The sequence below is a fragment of the Thamnophis sirtalis genome, unplaced genomic scaffold (assembly GCF_051295495.1).
Source record: "Thamnophis sirtalis isolate CommonGarterSnake01/CBP01778 unplaced genomic scaffold, rThaSir2_p1.2 scaffold_1, whole genome shotgun sequence".
Classification (NCBI taxonomy): domain Eukaryota; kingdom Metazoa; phylum Chordata; class Lepidosauria; order Squamata; family Natricidae; genus Thamnophis; species Thamnophis sirtalis.
In genome coordinates this window covers 144,787,202-144,803,633 of record NW_028261381.1, presented here as the reverse complement: position 1 = coordinate 144,803,633, position 16,432 = coordinate 144,787,202, and the positions used below count along the sequence as shown (strand labels likewise).

The 16,432-nt window shown below is 38.0% G+C and overlaps 1 protein-coding gene across 1 annotated transcript in view; it reads right to left on the bottom strand.

The window, feature by feature from the left end:
* TRMT61A (tRNA methyltransferase 61A) overlaps window positions 1–16,432 on the bottom strand; it is a 51,767-nt gene that overhangs the window by 28,020 nt on the left and 7,315 nt on the right. The gene's annotated exons all lie outside the window — the stretch shown is intronic.

The window sequence follows — 16,432 nt, the reverse complement described above, 5'->3', positions numbered from 1 at the left end:
TACAAATGTTCCAGCTCCATTTGCTGAAACGCCCTCTCTGCTTTAATTGCTCCCTATCCTGCCACATTACAGATTACAATGACCACATTTTCTTGGAAAAATAAAACAGAAGCCTGAAAAGAGGCCAATTTTGAAACAGGTTCATAAGGATATTTTTTTTAAGTTTGTTTATAACTTTGCTTCACAAAGGAAAATTCAAAAGCAAAATCAAGGAAATAAATAATGAAGCTGAATAAATATAAAGGGCAGGTTACTGAAATAAAAGTCTGACCCTTATAATAAAGGGCATATGGTCACTGTGTTTATAAAATACAAATAAGCATTCCAGTTTATCAAAGCACTATTAAAACCTCTTTCGGCATACTAAATGTAGAGATTAAATAGAAGTAAAGCAAAACATCATATAGAATGTTAGGGAGTATAGCACAACGTTTCTGGTAATTATTCTTTGATTACAGTAGTAATTATCTACAGTAGTAGATAATATGGTCGACAGACAGATAGATAATAAGACAGCACATCATTATGCACACATGAGTTTGACAATAGCATCAAACAGGATGCAAAAGAACAGAGAATGAATTTCAAACGAAAAAAAGACTCCAGCATACTACGCATTCTTGATTTCCCAAGGCTTGGAGTAGTAACAAACAGGGTTATCCACAGAGTATAGTCAAAACTCAAAAGTAAGGTTTTATACATTTAGGTAAGAAAAACCAAGTGTGTAGGTACAGACGAGGTGAAACTTGACTTAATGCCACTGACTGTGAGAAGGATCTTGGAGTCCCACTGGAAAATCACTTAAATATGAGCCAACCATGTGCGGCAGCAGCCAAAATAGCCAAGGCAATCCTAGGCTGCATTAAAAGAGGGATAGAATCAAGATCACATGAAGTCCTAATACTACTTTACAAAGCTAGACTTAACTGAAATGGTATAGGTTCTCCTGCTTGAACAGGGGGCTGGACTAGAAGCCATACAAGGTCCCTTCCGACTCATTCTATTCTATTCTAAGACCATACTTGGAATACTGCATCTAGTTCTGGTCACAATATAAAAAGGTGTTGAGACTCTGGAAAGAGTGCAGAGAAGAGCAACAATAATGATGGGGGGGGGGTAGGCTAAAACAGGCAAAAAACGGTTTCAGGAATTGGATTTGACTCTAGTCTAATGAAAAGAAGGACTAGGGGAGACATGTTAGCAATGTTCCAGTAACCCCCTTATAAAGACAAGGGGATAATACCACTTTATAATGCCTTGGTAAGGCCACACTTGGAATACTGCATCCAGTATTGGTCGCCACGATGTAAAAAAGATGTGGAGACTCTAGAAAGAATGCAGAGAAGAGCAACTAAGATGATTAGGGGACTGGAGAGTAAAACATATGAAGAACGGTTGCAGGAACTGGGTATGTCTAGTTTAATAGAAAGAAGGACTAGGGAAGACATGATAGCAGTGTTCCAATATCTCAGGGGCTGCCACAAAGAAGAGTCAAACTATTCTCCAAAGCACCTGAGGGCAGGATAAGAAGCAATGGGTCAAAACTAATCAAGAAGAGAAGCAACTTAGAACTAAGGAGAAATTTTCTGACAGAACAATTAATCAGTGGAACAACTTGCCTCCAGAAGTTGTGAATGCTCCAACACTGGAAGTTTTTAAGATGTTGGATAACCATTTGTCTGAAGTGGTGTAGGGTTTCCTGCCTGAGCAGGGAGTTGGACTAGAAGACCTCCAAGGTCCCTTCCAACTCTGTTATTCTATGGCTTCTATGGATCAAAGTATTTTCCAAAGCCCCAAAAGGCAAGAGAAAAAACAATGGAGAGAAACTAACCAAGGAGAGAAGCAACCTAGAACTAAGGAGAAATTTCCTAACGGGGGTGCTGTATCACTGGAAGCTTTCAAAAAGAGACTGGACAATCATTTTTCTGAAATGGTATAGGGTCTCCTGCTCGAGCAGAGGGTTGGACTAGATGACCTCCAAGGTCCCTTCCAACTCTATTATTCTATGTTCTAAAAAAAGTCAAGATGGTGACATGACAGTAAAGACAAAGAGCCCTTCAGTTTTTTTATGTGGGGCATACCTGATAGAAACCCTGTAAAATAAAAACAAGTCAAATTAAGTTCTTTCAGCGTGCTGGCTGGGGAATTCTGGGAGTTGAAGTCCATATATCTTCAAATTGACAAGTCTGAAAATAGTGTATAGAATTTATTTTGGGGAGACATCTTCAAATAGCTCAGTTTCCAGGCTCTGGGATTATTTTTGCTAGTGTGCCAGTTGTTGTGAGAACAAAATACCTGAAGTCTATGTGCCAAATTTTACAAACCACTATTCTCTGAACAACATCTGACATAATGAAACTTAGAAGTGCTACAGAGTGCCAGATGGGTTGCTGTTGTGCATCACCAGTTAGCTTTATGTTGTGTGCTTTCTCCAGCGTTAAAATAGCTCCAGACTCCAATTTATTTATGCACAGATGCCATACGAACTTTTAAAATGTAAACACTCTTTGACCAATCCATCTTCCATCCTGGTCTCTGTAGGATTCAGTTGACTCAGACTTCTTTATTTAAATCAGAACAATTTTACATCTCCAAAATAAATACAATGGCATGTTTACTGGAAGTTGAGTCATGGCAATATATATGAGTAGGCAGAGTTGCTGGGATCAGAGGTGGTATTCAGCAGGTTCTGACCAGTCCTGGAGAACCGGTAGTGGAAATTTTGAGTAGTTCGGAGAACCGGTAAATACTACTTCTCACTGGCCCCACCCCCATCTATTATCTGCCTCCCGAGCCCCAGCTGATTGGGAGGGAATGGGGATTTTGCAGTAATCTTCCCCTGGAGTGGGGAGGGAATGGAGATTTTACAGTATGCCTTGGTAAGGCCACACTTGGAATACTGCATTCAGTTTTTGTCACCACGATGTAGAAAAGATGTGGAGACTCTAGAAAGAGTGCAGAGAAGAGCAACAAAGATGATTAGGGGACTGGAGGCTAAAACGTATGAAGAACGGTTGGAGGAACTGGGTATGTCTAGTTTAATAGAAAGAAGGACTGGGGAGACATGATAGCAGTCTTCCAATATCTCAGGGGCTGCCACAAAGAAGAGGGAGTCAAACTATTTTCCAAGGCACCTGAGGGTAGAACAAGAAGCAATGGAGGGAAACTAATCAAGGACAGAAGCAACTTAGAACTGAGAAGAAATTTCCTGACAGTTAGAACAATTAATCTGTGGAACAGCTTGCCTCCAGAAGTTGCGAATGCTCCAACACTGGAAGTCTTTAAGAAGATGTTGGACAGCCATTTGTCTGAAACAGTATAGGGTTTCCTGCCTAGGCAGGGGGTTGGACTAGAAGACCTCCATGGTCTCTTCCAACTCTGCTGTTGTATTGTACTGTATTGTACATCTGGAAGAAAGCAAATCAAGAGCAAAAACAAAGAGATAAAAACAAATAGACAAATCACCCAGGAAGAGCATTTGTTGCCCCCAACAAGTTAGAGATTGGTCAAGAATCCCTGAAGAGGAATTCTGGCTTGAGGAGAAGTGTATAGTTTCTCGGCGAATGGTGACTTAGGTGGTTCCCACTATATGTCGTCCTCAGCTATTGGGACAGGAGACAACATGCAAACTATTCAGGGTTGTAGCTCACTGTAGAAAGGAATGTGCAATTTTCCCTGGGCTCAAGGTTGCCCCAGCCTTTGAATCTGTCAAAATTCAGAAGAATATAGAAAGAATAGGCCCATATAAAATGGCTCTGAAATTCTGGGTAGTGAAAATTAAAATCCAACACAAATTTACTTTGAGTATGTTTAATTATATTAATTAACACTACATTCTATCTGGAGTTAGAGTGATCCCCAGGTCCTCACATCTCAGATTTTAAATCTCTTGAGTTAAAATTAAGAGGAATGTGCATAAAGAAAATACTTCATTTTCTTTTTGTGTAAGTCTATGATTATAATAATGCATTTATTAGAACAAAACTCAAAAGAAAACAAATCTTCTGTTTTGCAAATATACTTATGACCTTCCTAAACGCAGAGGTTGTGGGCTTGGTTAATACACTTGGGAGGAGACACTTAGAGTTCCTTGACAGGCTTCATGCACCTCCTACGCTGCAGGTTAGGCCTCTATGCTGCAAGACTGCTTTGCAGGCATCAGCTTTGCTCACGGAGTACGTGCTTTACATGCAGAAGACTCTAGTTGCAGTCCCTGGCACTTCCTTTAAAACACCACCAGCAAAATCCAGCAATATGAAAAGTACCTCCTGAACCGTGCAGGATTTTTAAAGACCACTAGTAACTGGGCTAGCTGGACCTAAAGTAAGATTTGGAATAGGACAGCTTCCTGTTCGTTCTGGTGGAAAGCAATCTGTTTTCTTCACAGATTAGAATAATACAGCAAGTAAAATTCCAATATAGCTATTTCTGTTCCTTAAGCACCTTGCTATTGTATATCTCTGCATACTGATCTGAGAATGGGTGTTTTTTTTTTAATTGCTTAGCAATTGCATGCCTTAATCAATATTTTTTTGGGGGTGAAACCTTGGAGTAATTCCAGATCAATCAAAAGAATGCAAGAACTGTGCCAAACAGAAAAAAGGAGACTTTATCAGATTTTGTAGTCCCAAAATTTCTCTTGATGCACCTGGTCCCTTACTATTCACACAGGCCAGTATAACTGTCAACATCCAACACAGAAGGTGCACCATGCAGAGTAGATGCCCATGATTCAGTGCGAGCAAAGTGCAAATCCTAACGCTGATTCTCTTAGTCTTAGTGTCACTGTGCCAGATGCACTTCCTAAAATGGCAAGGAAATCCAGCCCTTTGCTAAGTTGCCCTGATTACAATCTCTTTAAAAAGTACAGCTGTCCATTCTTTAGCTTAACCAGAACACACTAATCATGGATGTGACTGGGCTACAAATGGGAGCAAAATTCTAGGTTGCTTCACTGTTGTCCTTAAGGATTGTCCTCAGCTGCCTCCTTCCTATTTCAGGAGTCTGCACTGCATACAAATGCCATCTGCAGACCACACACACTTTAGACCCATCCATATCCATAAGCCGCTCTGCTACAGCACAGCAGATTAAATATTTAATAATCTTATAATGTGGTGCTCACGAAAATTAAATTGCTTGTATCTTAGATTCATGATTCATCGTCCAGCAGGGTGGGAGGAATTCCACCTGCACTACATGAAACGCTTTGTGCCTCTTGAGGCCTATGTCCAAAGTAGAGGCTTGGCTGCATTTTCCAGGAACTGTGAGGAATGATTCATCATTCCATACAAGGAAGAGCAATTCCACCTACTCAGAAATGTCTATCTGATTAATGTTAACAAAACGGCATGCTTTTCTGTCCTGCGCTTGCTTTACAGAGCTGTCAGCAGCTTCAGCAGCCCTGGGGGCTGACTCTTTATTGTCAGCAAAAGGTTTTTTTTTCCAGATCTCCAAAGACTTTGCGGGTGTCTCTGGATCCCCCAGATATTCCCCTTCCTCTCACCGTCTCTTCGGGACGACTTGGGTCCAGATAGGACCGTCTAGACGATCTGGATTTAACGGCTAATCCGGAGTAACCAGAAAAGCCACAGTACCGCTGCAATGCTTAGCTTTTGTCTCCCTATATAAACATAATTTGTTTTGCATCTATGTTCTTTTTCTTTCTGTTGAACAATCTTGAATTAGTCAACTGGTTTCCATCTGCCTTTCTTGCATATTTTAAATGGCTTTTGGTTGTTCCCATTTTACATCTTTTCCCCACTTTCTATTTATGACTTTCAGCTGACGGTCTTTCCACCTTTCTGCTCACTCCTTTTCCCTACCACTATGTGCATCTTAAAGATTAGTTTGATGCAGGAGTTAATATACTGAACTGGAAACCAGGAGACTGTAAGTTCTAGTCCTGCCTTAGGCAATGGGTGACTTCAAGCCAGGCCCTCTCAGTCTTAGCGGAATCCACTTCACAGGGCTGTTGTTGTGGGGAGAGGAGGAGGAGGAGGAATAATAATATACTGGCTTGAGCTATACAAAATAAATATGAACTATAGGTTTATTTCTGTTCTATTGCATTTTTTTAAATGAGTGGGCAGCTTAATTCCAATTACTGAAATCCTAAAACTTGTGTCCTTGTATAGGCTCTTTTGCTTAGATTTTACCATATCTCCTCCTTTTATTTTATTTTTTAAATTTCAATTTATTTTCCATCATCAGATAATTCCATCATCAGATTCTTGATCATTTTTTAAATCTTTACATGTTCATATCTTTCTTTTTCCTCTTCCTTTTCTTTTCATTGTAAACTTGCATATCCTGGCACTTTTAATAAGGTTGATCATCAAAATATTTAATACATTCAATATCAAGACATACCACAGCTTAGCTGTGGCATCGAAAAGCTGTAAAAACTATACATTTTAGTTTTTAATACAGCTGAAAGATAAATAAAACATATCATGGGTGAGTAATTTTATTAACTGCACATAATCAAATTTATTTTTTGGTTCCATCTATTATTTTTACTCATAGGCATAATACTGGGAAAAATCCAAGAATATTTAGAAGAAAATAATATCCTTCCAATAGAACAGAAAAGAAATAAAAAGTAAAGCAGAGATACAAAAGATTAACTTCTGATTATAAAATATTTTGGAGAATTGCAAAAACCAGAAAACCAATTTACATAAGATCAGGATTATTTTTATTTATTTATTCTTATTCTGTGTTTCTAGATCACCCATCTCCTTCAGGGATTATAAAAAGGTGCTTGATTCATTACCACACAATTGGTGTCAATGAAAACATTAGAATGTTTATAGAAAAAATAATGAAAATGTGGCAGAAATGGAGGTTGGAAATGAAAAAAAAGAGCTTGTCAATATTAGGCGAGGCATCTTCCAGGTGACTGGTTATCATTTTTATTATTTGTCATTGCCATATTCCCATTTTCAGTGATTTTGAAGAAATCTTGGCTATCAAACATCAAAATGTGCTAATAAATCTCACTTTGGCTTCATATGGATGATCTGATTTATGGAAAATCAGAAATCAAAATCCAGTCATTGACATAGTCTAGGGCATGTCAAATTTTTCAACTTTCAATTTCAAAACTTTAGGGGTGCTCAAAAGTTGTGGCATGCCTTGAGGATGGTAAAGATATTTTGATTACTTTAATACTTTACGATTTATATTGCTTTATTTAGTTTCCTAGTATGATTTATGTTGATTGCTTATTTAGTATCCTATGACTATCACTAAGTGTTGTATCTTAGGATTTATGATGAATGTAATTTTATAATGACTATGATCATGATTTATCACAGATAGCTTTTATGTACACTGAGAGCTTATGCATCAAAGACAAATTCCTTGTGTGTCCAATCACACTTGGCCAATAAAGAATTCTATTCTATAATTTAAAACTGCTTGGTAAGCAACTACATAAATATCATAGCTTTTTAACATTTGGTTTGTTTGTTTCATTCATACACTATAAGAATTTTTAGCAGATATAGCAATGGAATTTGACCTAGGGAAATGCGCTGCAGTAGCAATAAAATAAGGAAAAATCAAAAACAGTAATGGAACTGAAATGCCGAATGGCCAACTCCATTGGGAGCCATTAGGACAAAGTATCAGTATCTGGGCATTTTATAATTGGATAACATCAAGCAGGATCAAGCTAAAAATGTGATTACCAAAGAATGCATCCAAAGAGTGCAAAAAGTGCTAGAGACAAAATTGAATTGTAGAAACACCATCAAAACTCTCCATACCTGGATCATATCTGTGAAACAATATACTATTGGAACTATTAACCAGACAAAAGCTCAACTGGATAATTTGGACTGAAAAACAAGAGAACTAATGACTTCATGATGTATTACATCCATGTAATCGTGGCACAACAAAACCGCGCTAGGCAAAAGAGCGCCGACAAATACGCGTCGACAAGTACGTGTCGTCATTACCGTGCGTCATCACCAGCGCGGCAACAGAAGGGTGCTTTAAAACGGCGCCGTGACAGAAAGCCGACTTCAATTAAGGTAAGCGTTAGGATTAGATTTAGGGGTTTGTTTTAGGGTTTGTTTTAGGGTTTGTTTTAGGGTTTGTTTTAGGGTTAGGTTTAGGGTTAGGTTTAGGGTACTGAGTGCTTGGGAATGCGCGATTTTGCCCTCTGCGATTATGTCATCACGGTAGGGTCGCGTTTTCCCTAGTGCTTAGAACGGCGCGAATTAGTCTTCGCGCTTATGTCTCCGCGCAGAAGGGCTTCGCGGATTTGTGGTGGAACCCCATGTAATAATACTGATAGCTTATACTTGGCCTGTAGAAATAGAGACAGAGGTTTACTTCCGGTCAAACTGACTGTCAAAGAAGAAAAGCATGCATTGGCTGATTACATAAAAGATAACCATGAACAAGCATTGATGTAAATTAAAAATTCAAACTTAATCAAAGTACAGGGGGAAAAACATGAATATTGAAATAATAAAATAAAAACCCGTATAGAATATTGGTAAGGAAAAGCATTACATGGTTACTGTCTACAAAAGATCAAGCAGAAAGTGGATAAAGATAAAACCTGGCAATCGTTTAAATTGAAAAGTTCAAAAAAAGAAATTGAAGGCTGGATGTTGACTACTTAAGAACAAGCTATTTGATCAAAATCAGAATTGAAAAAAAAATTATCTCATGATTCAAACTGCAGATTGCGCAAAGAAGTAGAAAAAAATAGATCACACACTTAGCTCTTGCAAGAAGGTTGCACAACCTTATTATAAACAATGACATAAGACAGTTGCCAAAATGATTCACTGGAACATCTTTAAAATTATCACGTACCACTAATGAAAAATTGGGGAGAAGAGTTGAATAGTCAAAAATGAGCAGGTTAAAATATTGCAGGATTTCCTACTACAAATTGATAAAGTCTTGATTCATAACACACCAGATTTAACTGTGGTTGAAAAGAAAAAAATGTGGATAATTGATGACACAATAGCAGGAAAATAGTGGAATAGAAGTCAAAGAACTGGAGAAAATCACAACATAACAATATCTGAAAATCAAAGTTGAAAGACTGTGGCATAAATCAGTCGTGGCGATCCCAGGGGTTAACAACAAATTGGGCGCCATACCAAAAAAATTTGGACAGCACTGAGAAGATTTATTTTATGTATTTAAATCATTTATATAGCTCCCCATCTTTTAACCATCTCTAGGCAGCTCCCAAGATCTGGGCATTTAGAAAACATATTGACAAAACTTTCATTTTTCAATTAAAAAGGCCATATTGCTGGGACTGCACATATACTACGCTGATACATTACAAAATCCTATTTCTTGGAAAGGGAAGATATGAAGGCCAACACCAGCTAAAGAATTGGCTGCTGTGACTTCATATTGTTGTGTATATAACAACAACAACAACAAAGATTTGCTATTACAAATCAATTTCAATGAGAAGAGATATCTGGGGAAAATATACTGGTTCTGGAAAGAACTATATTCAGAATCAGAAATTCTGGACCTAGAATACAGATCAACATCAATTTATAATATGAAAGCATTCACAGAAGTAGAATTGGAAGAACTGTAAAGGCCTATCCAGTGCAAAGAAATTGAAACCTTGCCAGAAGTAGCTCAGACAGTAGAGACAAATCAGAGATTATATACGCATGCATGGTTTGGTTATATTTCCAACAAATATTTGAAATTTCCTCATGCATTCCTGTCTTTGTCCACTATCATATATGAGTGACACATTATTTTATAAAAAATATCTTTAAGGTTTATAATTTAATGTAAATTTCAACTCTTTCTTTCACATATTCTCCCATTGGTCTAACTGTATATTGTAACCAATATTTTTTGTCCATTTTATCATACACCTTTGAACTCTGTTCCCATTTTCAATAAAAGTTTGTAATTCGTACAAATATGGCCATCATTTGTATACAATTCCACATCATGTGGCAAAAGAAAGCAATTATACTTTTAATATTATTAACATGGTCTGCCTATTCCTGGTCCTTAAGAAGACAAAAATCCCAAATCCAGTCTAAACATCTGGCTGACTGTGTCAGCAACCCCAACAATAATGGAATAAAGATCAGTAAACATTGTGGGATTTTCTCCTTAGGATATATGCATGAGATAATAGTTAGTCTCTCGTGTTAAATAAGGTCAAGGTTAAAATCCTACATGTTCAATCCAGAAATGTTCGCCCACATGTAAACTATATTTTCTTACTACAAGATTCCTCACAAGAAAAGAAAGTTAGGAGTGTTTCCATTTATGCAAGATGTTGCACAACGTTTTGCATAAAGCCTCAAGACGCAGGCTAGCACAGGCTCTCAAGAGTATTTCCCATTAATGGATCACAGAACAGCACTGTTATTAAAATATCATGGGAATTAGCCCATGACGTTCATCACAAGGTAGGACATTTTTAAGATTGAATGTTTACCAATAACAAAATAAAATACCCAATGGCAGAACTTTCATCTCTAGATTACCATTTACCAACCACACAAAACTGTAACATTACATCCTGCTGAAATAATGTAAATGAGTTACCCCCTCATATCCCAAACATGGATGTATTTTATCAGACAAATTGTCTGCCTCCTTTTCACAGGCAAGACGGTTGAGTGTTTTAAATCAGAAAAGCATCCAACATCCAACCAGCTGGAGCACCACATTTTCTCATCTGCTCATAATCTGTTCAAAAACAAACATAAATCTGCAAGCCTTAATAACATATGATTATAAATCTTGCCCATCAAGCTGTCAATTAAGCTCAGTAGTTTCAAGTCAGAATCAATGTCTCAAGTTCTTGGCAGAAACATAGAAATGCATACTTGCAATAGTGATTTATTCCAAATGGAACTTCATCAAGCATCTCTTTTAAAAAGAAGGTTCAGCCAAGGATAAAGTCCAAAAAGGCAAAAAAGAGGGTTAGGGAAAGGGGAAAACCAAAATGTAGGGTGCAAAAGGAAAGGAAAAAAAGGGAAAAAAATAACTTCCACCTTTTGTACTGTACAGATATAAAATACTTTAACCTCTTGCTCTAAAACCAGCAATAATGTACAGTATTTCTATAATTATCAACAGTTCTAATAGTCAGAATCCAAAATTATGCTTTCATTTCCTTCATGGAAATGTTGGCGCAGTGGTTAGAGTGCAGTACTGCAGGCTACTTCTGCTGCCTGCCGGCTGCCTGCAATTTGGCAGTTCAAATCTCACCAGGCTAAAGATTGACTCAGCCTGCCATTCTTCCGAGGTCGGTAAAATGAGGACCCAAACTGTTGGGGGCAATATGCTGACTCTGTAAATCGCTTAGAGAAGGCTATAAAGTAGTATATAAGCCTAAGTGCTAATGCTATTTTCTAGCAACCATGGTTTTCAAGTTTTAAATAGTGGTTTTTAAGTAGAAACCAAGTTAGACAGAGACCTTTCTTTCATCCGAATAATCAGTTTTGCCATCTTAACCAATTCCACTAGCTTCACCATCTATTCTTCCACTCAGGAAATTTGAAAGTCCTTCCCTCTATGGGCATTCAAGAGTCTTACTGTTGTTGTCAATTAAAGAAACAAAGTCCCATATTTCCTTTCAATCTATTTATCCATCAAGTCTAGAAGGAAAACCTCTGGTTTCATCTGTATATTTATCTGAAGCATTAACAACAGCATCCTAGATAAAACATCCATCTTAATTATTAAAAATCTACCCAAAAATGATAGTTGAAATTTGTTCGATAAATCGTTTAATATCATTCCATACCTTAGTAATACTTATTCTGAAACAACAACATACAATTCATATTTTTCAATGTGATCTCTGGATATTTAATCTTAAACTTTAAAGCCAGCCTTTTCTACAACAAGCAGCTTCTGTCAATTACTGTCTAGTGTAGAGAAATCCAATAGGAAGTCCTGGGGTCTCGTATAGGTAAATAAGGGTTTTGATTCAGTTCCCAAAAACTGCCAGATTCTAAATCTTGTTATCATTTTTTAAAATGAGATAGAAAGGGGAAAATAGTAAACACATAATTGGAATTAATACTTCATTTCAGATGCTACATTGAGCAATGAGTCCAATTCTAGACACTGCACTTTAAGAATTCAAAGAAATTGGAACAGGTTCAGATAAGCCTCATGAAAATGATTGGATATATCTTTGCTTCAAACATTTTTCTCCCCTAATGCTGCTCTTAGTCTTCAACAGTTAAACAAGATCTCAATTCAAAACAGGCAAGGACACACCATTTTTAGTCATTCAACTGGATGCTGGAATGAAATAATTTAAAGTCCAGAGAATGAAGGAAAATCCAAATACTTTTAGACTGTAATTTAGTAATGATTTGACTGGTCAAAAAAATTAAAAACCTTTTTTGGCTAACAAATCTTAAACCATGCTTGCAAATAAATCTGAAAAATGTATGGAGCCTATAAAAAAAGCACTAGGCTACGCATATAAATGTATAAAGAGAGAAACTTATTTGGTCTGTGGCACATTCTTTGAATAAGTAAAACACCTTCCTAGATTCCCAGGGTGAATCAGCCATTTCAAGGCTGAGTGCATCTATTTCAAGGATGCTGAGATTTTATAAGGTTTCATATGCATGCCTACAAATCCTTCCACCAGGACAATTATCTCGACAGAAAGATCCCGTGACATGCATTCTTATGAAGACCTCAGGAAAGAGGAAGAAGCTGTGGCTGCTTTTTGCTGCAAATACAGAGAAGCACTTTACTTAGGAAGGTCCGTACAGCCCTGATACTTGTAATAAGTTCTTGTGACACATGGAAAAAGAAACAATTCCCCTTTCCACCCACAGATGCTTCCTGTTTGCTTCTCTAAATGGAATCTTTATTTATTCAAGTTTTAATAAAGTAGCTACTTACAAGACATGAGATTAAATCTGCCATCTTGAATTTCTCAAACCAACCTCAGGGAGAGAAACTAATGAAATGAGCATGGCAAAATTTCATAGGGTTTTCTAGTTTCAAAGTTAGCATATCAGAGGGTATTCAATCCATAACTGTTAGTTTCCCACAGAGAGGGGGAGAGAAAGAGAAACATCCTGCCAAATAAGGAAGCATAACTACAGATGGCACTAGTGCAGTCCAAGAAAGATACCATCATATCAGAAGCCTGCCAAGATTATGCAATTGCATTACTTTCAAGCAAAATTTATATGTGTCCTTCTACTAAAGTTCCAGTAAAGAATTGGCTAGGATAGGCCCTAGCATTACAACACACAAGCAAAATCATAGAAAGGGGGTTTCTTGGGAATTTGGTTTGACTTATCCAGGCCAGGACTATCTTAGCATTGCAGGCCTATGTGCATGATTCCATTTTTTCAATGATTTCAAACCTATTGAATATGCATTCATATTCCTCATATATGAACTGTTATATACAGTGTTTTATTTAATTATTGATGAGACTTCTAAATCACTTTGGTCTTACAAACCTAAACTCTTTACACAAATTAATAGAACATAGTAAGTAAGTAAGTAAGTAAGTAAGTAAGTAAGTAAGTATAGATAGATGATAGAGAGAGGGGGGGGGAAGAGAGAGAGTGAGATAATGACTACCAACATCCATAAATGTTGAATAATCCTATATTTCACAGAGCATTCTCCTTACCTGAAAACCCATGGGAACTCTCCCCATCTCCTTTAAATATTAAATCCTCAGTCCCCAAAAGATCTGCAACGAAGTTTTTACTATTTTTTACTTCTTAAAAACTTTAAAAATTTGTGGCCATTTTATGTAGCAAACTGATCCAAAGAACCCTACCAAAGAATATCCATTGCTGGGTCCCTACTATTGTATCTACCAGGGTGGAGCTTCTTAGGGTGCCTCTCTGTTACAGGTTACCCAGATCCAAGCTATTTGGGTTGTTATAATTATATCTAGCATCTTGAATAGCACCCAGAAGCAAACTGATCATCATTGCATCTCCTCCAGAAAAGTGGTACATGACTATAACAGTGCTCATCCATTTCCAAGGAAGCTGCTACATTTTGTACCAGTTGAAGCTTTTGAATGGTCTTCAAGACAGCCTAATTAGAGGCAGTTATTACAGTCCCAACATGAAGTGACAACAGTATACAGGATATTATGTGCTCCCAAAATTCTGGGAGAGTTTATAGCTGCTACTGCAGTCAATGCTGAGCCAAACCCCTCAAGTTCATGGTTCCCTTTTATTATTCTAGGAAGAACCCAGATTCTGAACTTACTTTTTCAATAGGTGCACAGTTCAGTTTGGACTTATTCTGAGGTCAGTCAGCTTCTAAACAGCCAGCTATTTTCTATTTCAAGGATTAAACACGACTTTATTTTCTCAACCCAGACTCCAATATCTTTCAAGGACCAGATCAAGACTTCTGCAAATTTCCTGGGTGCAGAAATACAACTGGATATCTTGAACTTAATGATACTGCAACCCACACTGGTTGATGATCCCTTCTAGAAGTTTCAGGTAAAGGTTAAAATAGAGAGGATCAAGCTCTGGATCATTCCAAAGTAGACTAAAAAAAAGGCAGAATCAATCCTGCACAATCTCAAAGGTGCTTTTTCAAAAGGCAACTGGTTTGTTTTTTCCTTGAGGAAGAAGATGACATTTTTCCTTCTCATACAAGAAGCTTCATTGGTTCTGGCAGGATGGTAGGGGCAATGGAAGGATTGGTTCTGATAGGATGGAAACATATTTCTTTGTAGTCATCTGGTTGTTAGCGTTCCCCTGAGAGCTCTTGGAGCCACTTGGAGAGTTTAATCTGCGCCCTCAGGATCACTTGTAACAGAGTGTAAATGGGGGGGGGGGTTTAAATCTTTTTAGAATTGCTGAAAGTGTTGTAGACAGAAGAGAGATGATGTCTTATCTCTCTCTGTTTAGAGAGGGCTGCTCAGTGTTAACATAAATGGCCTCTTCCAAATGAATAGAATAGAATAACAGAATTGGAAGGGACCTTGGAGGTCTTCTAGTCTAACTCCCTGGTCAAGCAGGAAACCCTACACCACTTCAGACAAATGGTTATCCAACATCTTCTTAAAAACTTCCAGTGTTGGAGCATTCACAACTTCTAGAGGCAACTTGTTCAACTGATTAATTGTTCTAACTGTCAGGAAATTTCTCCTTAGTTCTAAGTTGCTTCTCTCCTTGATTAGTTTCTGCCCATTGCTTCTTGTCCTACCCTCAGGTGCTTGGGAGAATAGTTTGGAGACTCCCTCTTCTTTGTGGAAACCCCTGAGATATTGGAACACTGCTATTATGTCTCCCCTAGTCCTTCTTTTCACTAAACTAGGCCTACCCAGTTCCTGCAACTGTTCTTCATATGTTTTAGCCTCCCACCCCCTAATCATTTTTGTTGCTCTTCCCTGCACTCTTTCTAGTCTCTCAACATCTTTTTTACATCGTGGCGAACAAAAATGAATGCAGTATTCCAAGTGTGGCCTTACCAAGGCATTATAAAGTTATTATTATTAACACTTCACATGATCTTGATTCTATCCCTCTGTTTATGCAGCCTTGAACTGTGTTGGCTTTTTTGGCAGCTGCTGCACACTGCTAGCTCATATTTAAATGGTTGTCCACTAGGACTCCAAGATCCCTCCAAGATTCCAAGATCAATGGTCCTCTCTATCCAGAATGTGGACTTTATAGCATATATTGCAGTAGCTGAGCAGTGAGATGACATAGGTGTAAGTGGCAGGAGGGCTGATATATTAATGTGAAAGGGTGCACAGGCACAACAAATGAAGCTATAAAAGATCCTTTTGGCCATAGCTACCACTTACTCTTTGCCCCTAGTGCACCCCTTATTTCTAATTTGTACTGGTTGCCAGTGTGTTTCTGTATATGATTGGACCAGGCTATCTGAGGGACTGCCTATCTCTTGTGCTTTCTTTCCTATCCAGTCCACAATCTGACAGTGTGCGCATACTCTTGGTCCCCATGTTCATACAGTCTCATCTTTTGGGACCCACTTTCCCTGTAGTAGAGCTGCCCTCTGGAATGAGGTCCCCCATGAGAGCATTCCAAAAAGCCATGAAGACCTGGCTATTCTTGTAGGCTTTAAGGTGGATTGTATGGGACTTCTCTGACTGTTTTTTTTTTTTTTTTTGGTTTGTTATCTGGGTTGCTTGTCTATGGAAACTCTCAATCATCCAGGTCATGGTTATTCCAAGGGCGCTTTTTAAAAGACAACTGGGCTGCCCTTGAAGAGTGTTCGAAGACTTCAGCTAATCGAGAACGCAGCCGCGCGAGCGATTGTGGGTGCACCCAGGTACACCTATCCTCCGCGAGCTGCACTGGCTACCTATTAGTCTCCGGACTCGCTTCAAGGTACTAGTCGTTACTTATAAAGCCCTACATGGCATTGGACCTGGGTACCTGAGAGACTGCCTCCTGCCAATTAC